The sequence below is a fragment of the Gopherus evgoodei genome, chromosome 6 (genome assembly GCF_007399415.2).
Source record: "Gopherus evgoodei ecotype Sinaloan lineage chromosome 6, rGopEvg1_v1.p, whole genome shotgun sequence".
Taxonomy (NCBI): Eukaryota; Metazoa; Chordata; order Testudines; family Testudinidae; genus Gopherus; species Gopherus evgoodei.
This window is the reverse complement of record NC_044327.1, coordinates 94,445,687-94,461,917: the sequence shown is the minus strand read 5'-3', so window position 1 is coordinate 94,461,917 and position 16,231 is coordinate 94,445,687. Positions and strand designations below refer to the sequence as shown.

The 16,231-nt window shown below is 40.1% G+C and overlaps 1 long non-coding RNA gene across 1 annotated transcript in view; it reads right to left on the bottom strand.

Annotated features, from left to right (window-relative positions):
• Positions 1-7,367, bottom strand: part of LOC115653467 — a 49,419-nt gene extending 42,052 nt beyond the window's left edge. Inside the window, exon 1 of the long non-coding RNA XR_004000930.1 lies at positions 7,249-7,367. This is a non-coding gene — a long non-coding RNA (uncharacterized LOC115653467). The remainder of the gene's footprint in view (positions 1-7,248) is intronic.
• Between the last annotated feature and the right edge of the window lie 8,864 nt (positions 7,368-16,231).

Below are 16,231 nucleotides of genomic sequence, written 5' to 3'. Positions count from 1 at the left end.
AGGAGTACTTGTGGCACCTTAAAGACTAACAAAGTTATTTGAGCATAAGCTTTCATGGGCTACAGCCCACTTCATCGGATGCACAGAATGGAAAATATAGTAAGGATATATATATACACATACAGAGAACATGAAAAGGTGAGAGTTGTCCTACCAACTCTAAGAGACTAATTAATTAAGAGAAAAAACTTTTGTAGTGATAATCAAGATACCCCATTACAGACAGTTTGACAAGAGGTGTGAGGATACTTAACATGGGGAAATAGATTCAATGTATGTAATGGCTCAGCCATTCCCAGTCTCTATTCAAGCCTAAATTGATGGTATCTAATTTGCATATTAATTCAAGTTCAGCAGTTTCTCATTGGAGTCTGTTTTTGAAGCTTTTCTGTTGCAAAACTGCCACCTTTAAGTCTGTTACTGAGTGGCTAGAGAGGTTGAAGTTTTCTCCTACTGTTTTTTGAATGTTATGATTCCTGATGTCAGATTTGTGTCCATTTATTCTTTTGCATAGAGTCTGTCCGGTTTGGCCAATGTACATGTCAGAGGGGCATTGCTGGCACATGATGGCATATATCACATTGGTAGCTGTGTAGGTGAACGAGCCCCTGATGGCGTGGCTGATGTGATTAGGTCCTATGATGATGTCACGTGAATAGATGTGTGGACAGAGTTGGCATTGGGCTTTGTTGCAAGGATAGATTCCTGGGTTAGTGTTTTAGTTGGGTGGTATGTGGTTGCTGGTGAGTATTTGCTTTAGGTTGGGGGGCTGTCTGTAAGCGAGGACAGGTCTGTCTCCCAAGATCTGTGAGAGTGAATGATTGTCCTTCAGGATAGGTTGTAGATCTTTGATGAATGCTGGCACATATCTATTCAAGTGACCTCATCATAGGACCTAATCACATCAGCCACGCCATCAGGGGCTCGTTCACCTGCACATCTACCAATGTGATATATGCCATCATGTTCCAGCAATGCCCCTCTGCCATGTACAATGGCCAAACTGGACAGTCTCTACATAAAAGGATAAATGGACGCAAATCAGACATCAGGAATGATAACATACAAAATCCAGTAGGAGAACACTTCAGTCTCCCTGGACATTCAATAACATATTTTAAAATAGCCATTTTTAACCAAAAAAACACTTCAAAAACAGACTTCAAAGAGAAACAGCAGAGCTACAATTTATTTGCCAACTTAACACCATCAGTTTAGGCTTGAATAGGGACTGGGAGTGGCTGGCTCACTACAAAATCAATTTCCCCCTCTCTTGGTATTGACACCTTCTCATCAATTATTGGGAGTGGACCACATCCACCCTGTCTGAATTGGCTTTCAACATTGGTTCTCCACTTGTAAGGTAACTCCCTTCTCTTCATGTGCCAATATGTATTTATGGCTGTATCTGTAATTTTCACTCCATGTATCTGAAGAAGTGGATTTTTTACCCACAGAAGCTTATGCCCAAATATATCGGTTAGTCTTTAAGGTGCCGCCAGACTCCTTGTTGTTTTTGTGGATACAGACTAACACGGCTACCCCTCTGATACTATTCTTTATAGATATTCAAGTGGAGTCCATGAAAAAGCAGTAGTCTACCCTCTAAATTTTGGAGGATGCACTTGACTGGGAGCTGAAAAATTTGGCCCCTTGTTATCTTTCTAACCCCTTTATTTGTTAATAGTGATTAGTTATATGGACAATCCTCATAAACAAGTTACAGCCAAGATCTGGCACAAGATCAGAAATACAGTTTCTGAATGTAATACAAAACTTAATGGGTATAGTCAGTAATGGGAGACTCAGGCTTTTCACAAGGACAAACTGATTCTACATTCCAAACATGGACAAGTTTTGGCCTAAAAAGCTATTGCTAGAAAAGCACATAAATAGCAGGCTTTGCATACCCTACAATAAAGATGCATTTCACATAAGCACTGACTGCACTACCTGCAGAAGCTATAGTTTTATACTTCAGTCCTCACAAACATCTATAGTAACTGCATCCTGTTGAATAGCTGATACTAAGAGCCGTTAAAGGGTTTATACCAGCAACATGTAAATAACTAATGAACCTAACTCAATGCAACTTCATAAGCACCATTGCCCTTTGAAAAAAATATTTAAATATGGAAATGAGTCAAAAGCACTGTTAAAACATATATATAAAAACACTATATTTCCCAACCTGTATCTATAGAAGTTTTATTTCCTCAGGCTTAGATGACAGAATATACAAAAAGAGCACCGCATTCATAATAAATGAAAGTTACAAGAAACCTCTTATTTTCTTGTAATATGGTCCTGACAATTAATATAAGCCTTTGGGGCAATACACACAATGAATAACTCTGAAACATGTTGGAAATTGTTATTTCTCAAATCCCACAGTTGTGTTTCCTTGGTGTTAATTAACATTTTGTGAAACTGTTATAAAAGCTCTATTACTATTGTTAACACTATCAAAAATAGCAACTCTAAGGACATGGATGAATCCAGCAGGACAACAAGAATCTTTATGGCTTTACCTGTTCTGAATAAACTTCGTAATAGAGCAAATTACTAAGAGCAACACAGAACTGAGATCAGGTTGCAGGCCGTAGGGAAACAATCATTTCTTTCAAATTAAACAACATATGTACACGGTTTGGCTTTTTATCCATTTGATATTATTTGTTATAGGCACTATTCCACACCCATACTTAGATTTGTTATTATATAAAGATACATAATTTCATTTGTTAATTTTATTTTTAATTAAAGAGTTTGAAGGGGAAAATCCTTTTCTGTGGCTTTTTATTATCTGTCTTTATCTGAGTGATACAAGACCTAATAATCTTGATAAGTCAAGCAGCACTTGTATATATCCATTGATACAGAATGTAAGAAATTTTCTTTAGTAAGCAAAAGGTATTTTTAACCAGGAAAGGCTCTAACTTTAGCCGTCCTGAATCCCCTGCTAGCATTAACCTACATTAATTAACAGTAGATTGAGTGTCTCATTATTTTAATATTCACTCATGCAGTTATTAATATCTCCTTTTCTTTCCCTCCTCCTGTCTGGTGCAATCTTCTTAATGTTTTCCAGCATAGTGCTGAAAGGCAGTGATAGCTATACCTGACTCTTCTGGTGCTATTGTTAATGGAATGGACAGCTAAGTAATCTTGTCATCTTTTTGGTAACCTTGCCCTCCTGACATCTTTATTATTAGTCTTTTAAAATAACAAGTACTAAGAGCCAATCCCTTCCCCCTCCCCAATGCTGCAGACTTTGAAGGGGATAAAAGGAGTAAAGATCCTGTTGAGGGTCCATAGTCAAGGGGCATCTGTCTTGTATAACATCCTTCATTGGCAACCCCTGGGAAAATTCCTGTGGAAGTGAAGGCTGAGTTTAATAGTATGATCAAAGCTATTACCTCAAGATAAATATTTCTACCTTTAAACATTGTATAATGATTTCTTTACTATTGTTAAGACTAGGTAAACCTGCTCATTTCACTTGAGTGATCAGATTACAGAGCTAACAGTAGCTCAGCATGTGCATTTTTTCTAAATTAAATTCTTGATGATTAAATACATTTCTTTTAAAAGGTTGTTTGAGATTTGTAGTGACTGGTATTTACAGAGAACAGATCTCTGATCACCATGGTCCCAATTCTGCAACTTAGGGATAGATCCTCAAAGGTATTCAGGCTCCTAACTTCCATCAACTTCCTTTGAGAATCTGGCTCTTAATAACCTACATTTTCAAACTGCATGAACATGATCCGCAAAGGAATAGGTAAGTGAAACCCACAATGCCTCTGTTAGCCTAGGAAGTGTTTAGTTATCAAGAAAACTTTCTAAAATATTTAAAACTCATGCTGATTTTTTTTCAGGGTTTAGTAAGGAGCAGAGCCCATTATCATTGATCAATGCACATTGTGGAAAATTAAACCTTTCCAGATTATTACCTCATGATGGTTAAGGATGTTTCAGAAGTTGTTTAGTTATGGGATACATTTCATTAAAAAGGAAGGCTAATGTAAATGTAAATAATCTGATTCATGCTGTGTTGTTCTCAGTGCCGAGCCAAAGTCAATTACGCAAGAGGTTTGTGACTTGTAGATATTTGCTTTACTCATAAAAGTGCCACTCCCCTGTTCTACGTGTTCTGGGAAAATTATCATTGAGGATTACAATAGGAACATCCCAACTTGCTATCTATGTTTAATAGGACAGAATTGCTTTATCTTGGAAGAGAATATAATGCGAGAGTGTAGTCTTGTTCTTGATTTTTAATTACATTTGGTCCTCCATATGGCTTTGTCAATAATTGGATAATTGCATTAGTTCCTCCTGTGTTTGAGAGCTGTCTCTGTACACTTCCTGCAAATAGACTTTTATTATTAGCAATAACACACCTTTGAACAACATACTTCCTTTAGCCTGTCATTAGTTTGATCAGCTGAAGGACTGCAGTGTACTTAAAGGAGTGTTAAGAATGGACAGCAGTTTAAATTAACATTTCCAAATTCACATTTAATTTAGATTATAAGGGACACTGTCAAAGCATTTGGATCCTGCCTGTTAAGTTGTATGTTATATTTGTAAAAGTGCTGCTTATTTTGTTAGCAGTGGGGGAAGAAGGGATTTAAAATAACCTTTTAGCACTTAGAAAACAACTTTCTTTTTCTAAAGCATAACATAGTAATTCTTGCCTCTGCAGCTGGGTTTATTAATAATACTTTGTGGCTACAAACATAGCCACACCCGGGCACCCTGCTGTCTAGTGCAATTCCCAGCCCTGAGTTAGGTGCCGGCCACCCCTTGCATTGTATGCACCTAAGAAAGGGATTCTTAGAGGCAGAAAACCAAGTGTGGAGTCACCTAAACTAGTCAAGAATGAAATGCAAAGGAAAGGGACAGGACTTGGGCCCAGAGCTACAAAGGCATTTAGGTGCCTACATCTCACTGATCTGGGCCTTAGGCACTTGATTGATAGGCTGGAGAGAGGCACTTATCTCCACTTGGAATTCTCAGCTGTGAATTCTCTCCTAGAGTTAGGTGCCTTAAGGTCAGCCCTTTCTCACAAAAAATGAAGGACTCTAAAAAGCTCAACTTGGATCTAAGAGACCTACCTTCAAAGTCCTATGCTGCCTGTTTTGGTGTGGGGGCTTGAACCCAGGTCTCACACATCCATGGTGAGGGCCCTAACCATCATTGCTCAAAGTGGGCGGAGATGATTTTGCCTGGGTGTGTACCTTAATTCTGTTTCCTGGTTTTCAGAAGTTTGATTTTTTCTGAACTTGATGTTCTGTAAGGGCACAAGATGTCACTGGGCAACACTAGTTCTGAACTAAGTCTTTGTCAGTTAATTTCCTTGGGGATTTGGTTTGGTTTGTTTGTTTTTAAAACTGAAAGATAATTATTTGTTTGTTTGTTTAGGAGTTAGTGATCATTGGCATGTGAGTGTAAGGTTCAAGCCCAGCCACTGACCCATCTGTGGAGCTTAATCCTTTGTTGAATAACATTTTCAATATTGCTTCCCCCAAGGGATAGTGGGTGCCATGCAAAAGCAGGGGTAAGTGTTGGGTGATTTAGACCCTTTGGATCCCAATCATAGCTTTGGTTTGAACGTCAGGAAACATTGGTAGAATCTCAGTGTTAAAAAATGCTGGTTTTGGTGGGGGACAACATCTCAGGAGTCGCTATATCAAATGACCCTAAATTTGAATTGCTAACCAGGGCCTGCACCTTAATGAGTCACACCAATTTCAAGGCAACTTGAGTAACCATGTGGATTTTATAGCACTTAGAAAAGCCTTTCTTTAAAAGAAATTGTCGTCTCAACCTTAACTACGTGGAGCTGGCAATAGTCAGCAAATCCTTGCACGCATATTGAGGTTCAGAATAAAACTCTCACGTTTTCATCATCTTTTGCAATGGCAGTATATATGTTAGTGATCATGAAGTAATAATATTCACATTGTGAGCAGCTAGTGGCATTCTTTCAAAATTGCTACTTATTAATGTCATCATACTTTAGAAGTACTATAGTTATCCATAAAAACATCACTGAACAGTGATTCTAATCTAGTGCTACCCTACAATGTAGCTGCTGTTTTAGGGGGAGAGTAAATAGCCCAGGGGTCAGCAACCTTTCAGAAGTGGTGTGCTGAGTCTTCATTTATTCACTCTAATTTAAGGTTTTGTGTGCCGGTAATACATTTTAACGTTTTTAGAAGGTCTTTCTATAATATATAACTTAAACTATTGTATTTAAAGTGAAAAAGGTTTTTAAAATGTTTAAGATACTTCATTTAAAATTCAATTAAAATGCAGAGCCCCCTGGACCAGTTGCCAGGACCTGGGCAGTGTGAGTGCCACTGAAAATCAGCTCGCGTGCCACCTTTGGCATGCATGTCATAAGTTGCCTACCCCAGAAATAGCCTATATAGCAGTAACATTGGTGATATCTAGAAGACAATCTCAAATGACAGGTTAATATAATATTCATAGTTTGATTTTAAAAAGGGGTACAATAAACATGATTGTTCTCTACTGTGTAAAACTAGTAAAATAACAAATGTGCATATTTTATTTTTGCATTTAATATAAATATACCAGATAATCAATGAAGGAAAAATACACTAAGACATACAAGTACTTAGTAGGAGAAGTGCTAATGTGTTACTAATGAAAGAGAGTTAATTTCTGGAACACTAATAGGTCTACCTCAAGAAATTCATTTTAAAAAGATTCTAGAATATATTTGTGTTGCTAAAACAAAGGAATTTTTTGCAAGAAACAACTGAACTGAATATTTTTACAGCCACACCCACATGAAGACTTGTACCCCTTATATTCTATTGCCTAGATGACAAAATGTTTGATCAGAAAAATTAACCTGGTACATTAGAAAGACTATGCTGTTAGAAAATCTATATATAGCTCCTAAAGATAAATACTGGTGTGAAGTGAACTGGACTAATGCTATGTAGTATTCTAGGAGATTCCTTAACAGAATACAAACTCTATATCCCTAACATTTGGTCAGTCCAAAATGTAGCTAGTAATCCTGCTGGCTCTAAAATTGACAAAGTCTGTTTGACATATTAAACCAGGTATACTGTATACAAGGGAGAGTAACTGGGTTACAAAAAGTCCAGTCAAGAAAAGTATACTCACTTTCTAATTTATTTTTAATTTGCAGGAGTCAACTTGGAAGGCTATTATATAAAATAATTCATTGAGGACACTTACCTTCCTGCACCAAGGAGGTCTTGGTATTTGTAATCTAGAGACCATTCAACATGGCTTTCTTATTCAATACCATGAATTCCAAATACAAAAATCTTAGCAGAGTTGACAGCAAGAATGGAACTCTCTCTACCCTCATTTAATCACACTAAGCAAACCAGATTTCTTATGACTCAGTGCCCCTGGAACAACTGGAGAAGGTTATTTGATATATTACATTACACCAGGATAAATAAGATTAAAGATCTTATTATATCTCTGGAAACCAAACAAGTGTTCTAATGAGGCTATATTCCCTCCACATACTCTTTCCCACCAGTACTGAATATTTTTAACCTCAGTCCTATATTTATATCCTGTATACAGACACATGCAGAACTACAAGCTTTTGCTGCTAATATCTTAACTGTTCTAATCTGCGCTACTTGTCAAGAGATGTCTCTTTCCATATTGCCACATTTAATAACCGAATATCTTGCTGTGGTCAGTCAAATTCAATTGATCTGATTTTATAATTAAAACAGGAAAAGCTATCTGATTTCTATAATTATTGATTACAAGCCTTCCATAATCAGCTTCCTGTTCCCACTTGTAATTACCCATCCATAGTGCCATCCTGCTTGTAGTTTCAATACTTGCTCAACTTGTGGGGTGCAGATTGAGATAATTTTCTGGTTTACCTTCTTACTCTTGCTTATAAATATGTTTAATTTCTTAATGTGAGGCCCTATTTGAATCTAGTTTAGAATCTTAATAATTGCTCTCTATCCTTCTACCCATGTCTCCTAAAACTCTTGCATATCTAGGAAAACCGTCACTTAACTATCTTACATAGGGATGAATTGCATTGCACACTGTTTACAAGTAGTAGCAGTGGCAGCCCCATGACAATGAGTTTCAATTCTTACCTCACCCGAGCTGCTTGTAAACGGTGAGGGGGTAGTTCTGGCTATTTCTCCATTCAGCCCATGGGAAATGACTTTGTTTGAGACAACTGCATTTTAAACTTTTTTTAGCTAAGAATGAATACCCACATACCTTTTTGTTCTATGCCTGTACAGCAGCTAGCACAATGGAGTCCTGGTCCATGATTTGGGGGTCCTAAGTGCTATTGCAATACAAATAATAAACCTGGTTCATTTACAATTAAGGTTGCTACAGTACACCTAACTCTGATACACAGCACAAAATGAAAAAACTGCAGGTTTGTTTTTTTTTAAACAAAAGCCTAAGCCTTAACAGAGATTGGCTAGACTCTCAGCTGGTGTAAAGCAGCATTGTTCCATTGACTTTCAATGGAACTATGCCAGTTTACCCCAGCTGAGGATCTGGCCATACTATTGCTGTGTAAAAATTCACCTTATACATTTCAGTGATAGTCTTAACTCTTAACTAGAGCTGGTTTAAAAAAAAAATCACTAGTGAATATGCAACTGAATGATGCAAATCAGATCATTTTTGATCTCGAGCAACTCTTCAGTGAAAAGTCTCATTGAGATATTTCAGTCAGTTCTACAGCTGTCCAAAAAATTAGATGAAACTTTCACAAACACAGCAAAATCTTAAGTATGTTTTATTGTGATTGAAATTCAAAATGGCAATGGAAAATTTTGTCAAAGTTGTGTGTTTCAAGAAATTTTGACCAGCTGTAAGTCAGACCCACAAGACATATTGACAAACTCTTCCAACACTGACATGTACAAATTATACATTAGACACAGTCAAATATACACATATTAATGATGTAATAGGACAGATGAGTTTATCCATATGTCTTGTGTATCAAAGGTAAAGTTGTTACTGGCTACCTTGGTAAAGCTTCTCTGGGGAATGAGAGCAATTCAGTGGGAGGAGATTGGGGGAGGGACGGGGGGTTGAGAGTGGAAACTCCAAGAGGCACTTGAAGCCAGAATAGCCCTTTTGAGCTTGTTTAAAGTTTTATGATTGTAGAAGCAAAAGGCAATCTCCAGCATTCACTACACCCTTTTTTGCAAGATGCAGCATGATAATTTCCCCCCAGCTCCTGCTGCTGGATGCTGTCACTCCCACACGTTTCCTGGTGAGTCCCCATTTGGAGCATAGAGCACTAATGGACACATTAGCTAGTCCCCCAATTTTGGTTGGCGAACATTAGGCCAGCATTTTTTCCAGATCTCACAGTGGCTCAAAGGATTGGGAGGAGACTCTCTACTCTCTCTCTTCTCCTCCCCCATAGGAAGGGACCCAACATATTTTAAAAAATGTATAATTGGCATAAGCTGGGCTCTTAGTCTCACTGTGTGTGAACAAAAATTTCAGTCTTTTCTGAAATTTGGCATGAAAATATGCTAATGTCTTGAGTCCATACAAAGGGTTTGCTGTTGGAATGACACTGTCCAGCCTGTTAGATATGTCATAATCCAGAAAGCAGAACTGTGTTCCCACAGAGATCTTTTGCCCTTAATGGAAGTCTTAGCCCATCCCCTCACATTTCCTCTGAGATTACTTAACAGTGGTAAGGGCCGGCTCTAGCCATTTTGCTGCCCCAAGCACGGCGGCACGCCGTGGGGGGCGTTCTGCCGCTCGCTGGTCCCGCGGCTCCAGTGGACCTCCCGCAGGCATTCCTGCGGATGCTCCACCAGAGCTGTAGGACCAGCGGACCCTCCACAGGCACGCCTGCGGCAGGTCCACCGGAGCCATCTGTCGCCCTCCCGGCAACCGGCAGAGCGCCCCCAGCGGCATGCCACCCCAAGCACGCGCTTGGCACGCTGGGGCCTGGAGCCGGCTCTGACAGTGGTGGATCTCTAGGGACAGACCACATCATCCTGATGTTGACAAATGCATTGCTAAAGGGAATGAGTAAAATGGGCTCTCACAGACAAACTTGCCATCTCAAAGGGTCCTGGAAATCCCACTGCATGAAAAAAAAAAAAGACAGATACCTTATTAGCTAAATATTGTCATAGTAACACTCCATCAAGTGTCTGTGGAGGTCCAGATTCTGCCTGGCTGCTCCAGAAGTGCTTGACAGGAAGAGGCAAGAAGGCTTCCTCCAGCCTTTGCACCACTCTGCAGTGGCCAGGCAAGGGACAATGTCATTCCATGCCATCCCTCCTCAAATCTTCTAGGGCGCAAGATACCCCAAAGGGAACAGGGAAGAGGGAGCCCATGCTCCACCGTCTAATCAGTGACCAGTACAGCTGTCTCCTGGAGCACAGGGAAGGGTATGCTGCCCCAAACGGACATAGGAGTGAGATGAGGAGCTTCAGGAAGACTTCTGCTTCTCTAACAATTCCACCACTGGCTCTATCCTGCCACTGCTCCCAATGCAGGCCAACGTTTATAAGGCCCCATGCGGCCCTGAGTAAGTAGCCATGCTTGTATAAAGTGGAGGAAAGAAATGTCTATTCAGGGGTGTGGTGCAGTATATGACTAGAGATTGAAATTGCTATACTCAGTTTTGGACATCATCTTATCCTGATTTATGAAATGTCATCTCCATTCTGCTAAATAACTATAGGAACAGCCTTTCAGAGTTGTCTCCACAATATTTGAATGTTGTTATAAGTAACAACTATTATGCAGACAAAAGCTCCTTGCCAATCAATGCATTGAACTCCAGTTTAAAGTGAATTAATGTTGGCTATTGACTTTTGACTTTGTATTTTAAGCAGATGGGATGTGTCCGTGACAACTTTACTTTTGAAAAGTTAAATCCCAGAGAGTTCAATTAAAAAAAGAGAAAAAAGAAGGTCCAGGATTTCTGTTGTTGATAAAATGGAGGAGAATTGGCTGCTGTCTTTGTGGTGGTTATGGGTGGGTTTGTTTTGTTTTGTTTTAGCTGAAATCAGACTGGATATGACTCTTAGTATTTCTAATTTTAATTATCATATCCTTAAAAGGATAGGCTACACTTTAGCATTTCTTATTCTGAAACAACACCTTCCTGTCTTCTCTTGGGCAGGAGCTTAAGACATCTGTCTCACTATGGAGAACTAAACCTAAAATTTAAAGTCACCCCAGTGGAAGGTTGCTAGGGAAGCAGAGGACTTGAACATCTTTTGAAAAGTTGCAGTTGTATAAACAGATACAACTGATTTTAGTTAATGAGTGACATTACTAATTAATGTATTTCTTGCATGTGTCAATGATACACTCAAAATATAGCTATTAATCACTGTATGTTGTTGTTATGGATAGGATTTAGTCTTATAAATGAAATATCAGACAATTACAACATAAGCAAAATACTGTTGCTTGAAAAAGACTGACTAGGTCATCCTGTATGGCTGTTGGAGAGATTGTCTGGGTTTCCTCCTCCCTATTATCTTGAGATTTGCCACAGAAATGGCATCCATTTACTTTTTTCCTTTTTTAGTTCCTTCCCCAAACTTTACTGAGCCATCAGGGGGAATATCCTTGATTCTAGCCCCCTTTCTCTAGACACTGCATAAATCAAGGGTGAAACTGAAACAGTAAATCACCATGGCAAAGGAGAAGAGCTTCTTATTAGTAATAAGTAGGGAAAAGAAAGCCACAGGGTTCTGCTGTTCCACAGATCTAATAATGCTTTCCTTTCTTTTGTCATTTTCACATTGATCAGATTAACTGATGCTTAGGGGTGAAAGTAACTTAAAGGACTTGCTGGTACTCCAGAGTTCTGCTGAGGGGGAGGGGCTCAACCGGAAGAGGCTTGGCCTCTGTCCGAAGAGGTGGGGCCTTTAAATCCTAGGGCTTTTAAATCAAGATTTAAAGGGCTCAGAGATTTAGCTGAAGCTAGGAGCTGGGCCCTTTAAATCACCCCCCTGGAGCTACTAGCTGCCGAGGTGGCTGGGAGCCCTGGGGTTTGGGCAGAGGTGAAAGTAATTTACATTTCTTACCCATATGGTCCAATTGCAAGCAACCCACCTCTCTTACGTATTTCATGGATCCCTCCTATTGCATAACATAGCTAGAGAAAATAAAGCTACTATTACTACTACCAGTACTGTCTGTAATAAAACTTTACTATTGGAATAAGCCTAAAAAAGTGAAAACTCACTGTCACATTTTTCTCTGTGTCTTCCCTCCTCCTCCTCCAGCCAGGCTGTGGACACTGGGCTCCATGCTTTCTCCTTGCCTGGCACTAAGCAGCAACTGCAAGGGCTTCCCTCTAGCTTGCAGCAGGGAGCAGGGAGACTGGCTGAGGGAGGGAGAAGCCTGCCTCCTGCATAAGAACAGTTTAAACTCAGCTGTTCCCTGCACTGTTCAGTAACATTTCAAAGAGGATCTGCAAGCAGTTTGGACATCACAACCATGATCCTCTGCTGGGGAGGGAATGGGATAGATTTGAACTTGGAAATGGTTCCTGATTTTGATTGTGTTTTTTGTGTATAGGAGATCCCCTCATCCTGGGGGCAGAAAAGAACTGCCCCTGCCATGAACACACACTCCCTCCCCTCCCCCAACAACAACTGGGAGTGAAATTAACAAGGATGCCAGAAATGGCTTGTAACCCTGGGGGCTGAACTGCGCAGGGAACAGCTGAGTTTAAACTGTTCTTATGCAGGCAGCAGCAGCAGGCATCTCAGCCAGTGTCCCTGCTGCAAGCTAGAGCCTAGAGGAGAACCCCTGCTGGGAGGGGAGAGGAATTCAGAGCCTTGTCTGCAGCCTGGCTGGAGGAGGGGGAGGGAGGAGATGAGAAACCAATGTGACAGTGAGTTTTCCCCTTCCACCTGCTTTTATTAGCTCTGGATTTAAGCTGTGCAGCCAAATGCTTGTATTTGTTGTGTATATTAATATTGGAGACAAGATCCCTTCATTCCGGGGGCAGACAAGGACTGCCCCTGCCATGGTCAAACACCTCCCTCGCTACTGTGGGTGAAATTAACAAGGATGCCAGAAACCGCTCCTAACCCCAAGGGCTGAACCACTCATGGAACAGCTGAGTTTAAACTATTCTTATGCAGGGGGCAGGCTTCTCCTTCCCTCAGCCAGTCTCCTTTTCTTACCGGTCCTCTTTCAGCCAGTGTCCGTGCTGCAGGCTAGAGCCTAGAGGAGAACCCCTGCTGGGAGAGGGGGAGGAATGCAGAGCCTTGTCTGCAGCCCACTTTCACCTTTGCTGATGCCTCTTTAGACACTAATTGCTGTCATGATGAGTCTGAATTGGCTGGTCACACTGATTAGCAGAAAAAAAATATTACTAAGAGGTAAAAATTTTAATTGTATTGGTAATTACTTTAAAGCTTTTATCTTACTTTAGCCAATGTCCATTTCCATGGAAACAGGAACAGGTACAGCAGCATTCAGCAGAACTGTTCTGAACTCTTGGCAATGTCAGCCATGGCTGAGGATGGAAAGACAATTATGCAAACTGCACTTACAGATTTTATAAAACTCCTGAAGTTTCTAGTATTTTAACTTAAAAATACAGGAAGGAAATTCATCTTCGGGATGAGACTCCACCTTCGTAGGCAGTAGGGCCAAATTATGGTCTTGATTTTGCCCTCAGCTGTGTTGGGGGGGGGGGGTCTCAGGGTTGCTTGGCAATCAGAGTCCTCAGGAGAAATTCTACCTGACTCAACAACTTTTCTTGGGGGCTCTTAGGCTGAATATAGCAGCTACACAACTCTTGGTCCTTATCGTCTAGGAACATCTTTTAAAAATTTCACACCATGACTATCAGTTCATCTGAAATTGTAAGCAGACTGATTATTTCTAGTAGTTTAACCTATCCAGATAACTTTCTCCTTTCTGTCAAGCAGTGACCTAAACAATTTAAAGTGCCATCAATGTAGCTGTGGAAACTTCCTAAATATCAAATACCTTTTAGTAGTCTGAAATAAGTATTTTTTTCTTTAAAATCCTGCAAAGGTTCTATATATTTCTGTGTACTGCTTGCACTTGCTTTATGAAGTAGGAATTATTTTGATTCCTGCAACTAGTTATTCGGTCGAAGTTCCCATATTTTGTGAAGCAGGTTTTGGTAATGAATTATGATTTAAGTAAAGCAGAGATAAGGGAGGAGAACTATAGTGAAACTTAACATATGTCAAGGTGAGCTTCGTATAAATAAGAGTACCCCATTTTGGGACAATGAAGGTAAGTTGGCTGATATATGTGATGACTTCACTAGGCATCTGCTCTTTGCAGCCCTTCTCCACCCCTCACCAAATGAGGAGGAGGAGAAACTTGGTACTCTTGATGTTAATAGGCCACTCTGAATGACTTGTTCATCAGAAGTTCAAACAAGGGGCAGTGTCACAGGGAGGCTGGTCCTGTGAATAGACTACACCCATTGCTCCTGGACTAGAGCAGGTGAGCCCAATCCAGCCAATTAAGGGGGGAAGATACTTACAGAGGGCCTATAAAGGGCTGCTAATGGGGTGGGAAAACCACACTGGAGCAGAGATCATGTCTGTGGTGGGACCCTAGAGCAAGGGGCTCAGAAAAGTAGCACTGGGGGGTTGCTTCAGGGTGGGAACAGAGCTGATGGAAACTGGGAAGTTACTAGGAAGTTACTAGGAACAGGTGTGCCAGAGAGGTGGGAGAGGTGGCCCTGAGGCCACCTTGGGAGAGGTGGCCCTGAGGCCAAGCTGAGATATGTTTTCTGTTTGTTTTGGTAAGTTTTGACTCTTTTTTTTTCTATTTGTTAGCCTCTGTAAGTCAATAAATCTCCTTGCAAATGACTGGGTGTGGCAGCACATGCTTGGAGCTGGGGAGAAACACAGCCTGGTGACATGCAGCTATCACACTCTACAGCAGAACAGTCATGCTATATCAATGACATAATTAGTACCCAGTGGGCAGCACTAGCTATGGAAGGCATGTCTTGATCTGGTTTGCTGCTGAAACTGATTTTTCTTCCAAGGTCAAATTTAACCCCATGCAGGGTAACCAAGCTGTCTCTGTCAGTCATATTTCCTACAACATTTCATCAACTATTGGCACAGGATCAGGAAGAGTTTAACTGCAGCTCATGGCATTGGCGTGGTGTTACATTATATATTTTTTAAAACTATGTTACAATAGCACTAAATAATAAACACTTAATAAAAGACAGTTGCTGTTCCAAAGAGATTACAATCTAAATAGAGAAGACAAGAATTATTATTTTTCCCATTTTACAGAAGGGTAATAGGGTACAGATTGATCTAGTGCCTTGCCCAAGATTCTTTATAGATAAATTCCATGGCAGAGCCAGGATTACAGACTAGTTCTCCTAAATCTTGGTTCAGTACCTTAACCACAAAACCATCCTTCATCTCTAAAACAAGATTAAGTGAGAGACTGTGACCATGGCAGATAGAAAAAAGATTAACATATCTAAATGTGTCAATGCAAATGTCAAGCTTTATAGTGTGTCTTAATAAAACAAACATCTGATGCAGCATAAAAGTACTTCAATGCCAGCATATTTTGTTTGTTTTGGAAACACCTCCTCCATTGTATAGATACAACTTTCAAAGAAACTGACATTTGATTGGAACTAGTGACATGTTTTCAATAGCTCCTGTGCCACTAGGCTATTTTAATTAAAATAACCTGTTCCATGAGAGAGCAGAGGTACCACTGCTTAAAAACACCGCACTGCTACATTCTAAATTGTTCTGCTTAATGGCATTAGAAGCACTAGTTTGTCCTGATCAACAGTTCTGCTGACATCCTAGGTGCCAACTGAGAGCCAGAACAGGTGGGTCTTCCATAAACAAGAGTTTTAATGAGAAATGTTAGGCCATGTAAATACTGTACCACAGAACAGATCTCTGCACCATGGCACTTCTATTATAAACCCTGTTTTCCTGAGGTTTTTGACCTGCCTATATGTAGAATTATTTTACACACAACCATTAACACTGAACTGAAACAGGGCCAAAACAAAGGAACTGCCTAGGAAAAATAGAATTTCACAGTCAGACCTATGTTTAAATGGGGTCTTAGGTAAAGAAGTTCAGAACTGTCCTGAATCTTTAACTATTCCCCCCAAAACAAACTGACCCCAAACCATACCTATGGTTCTGCTCCTGTT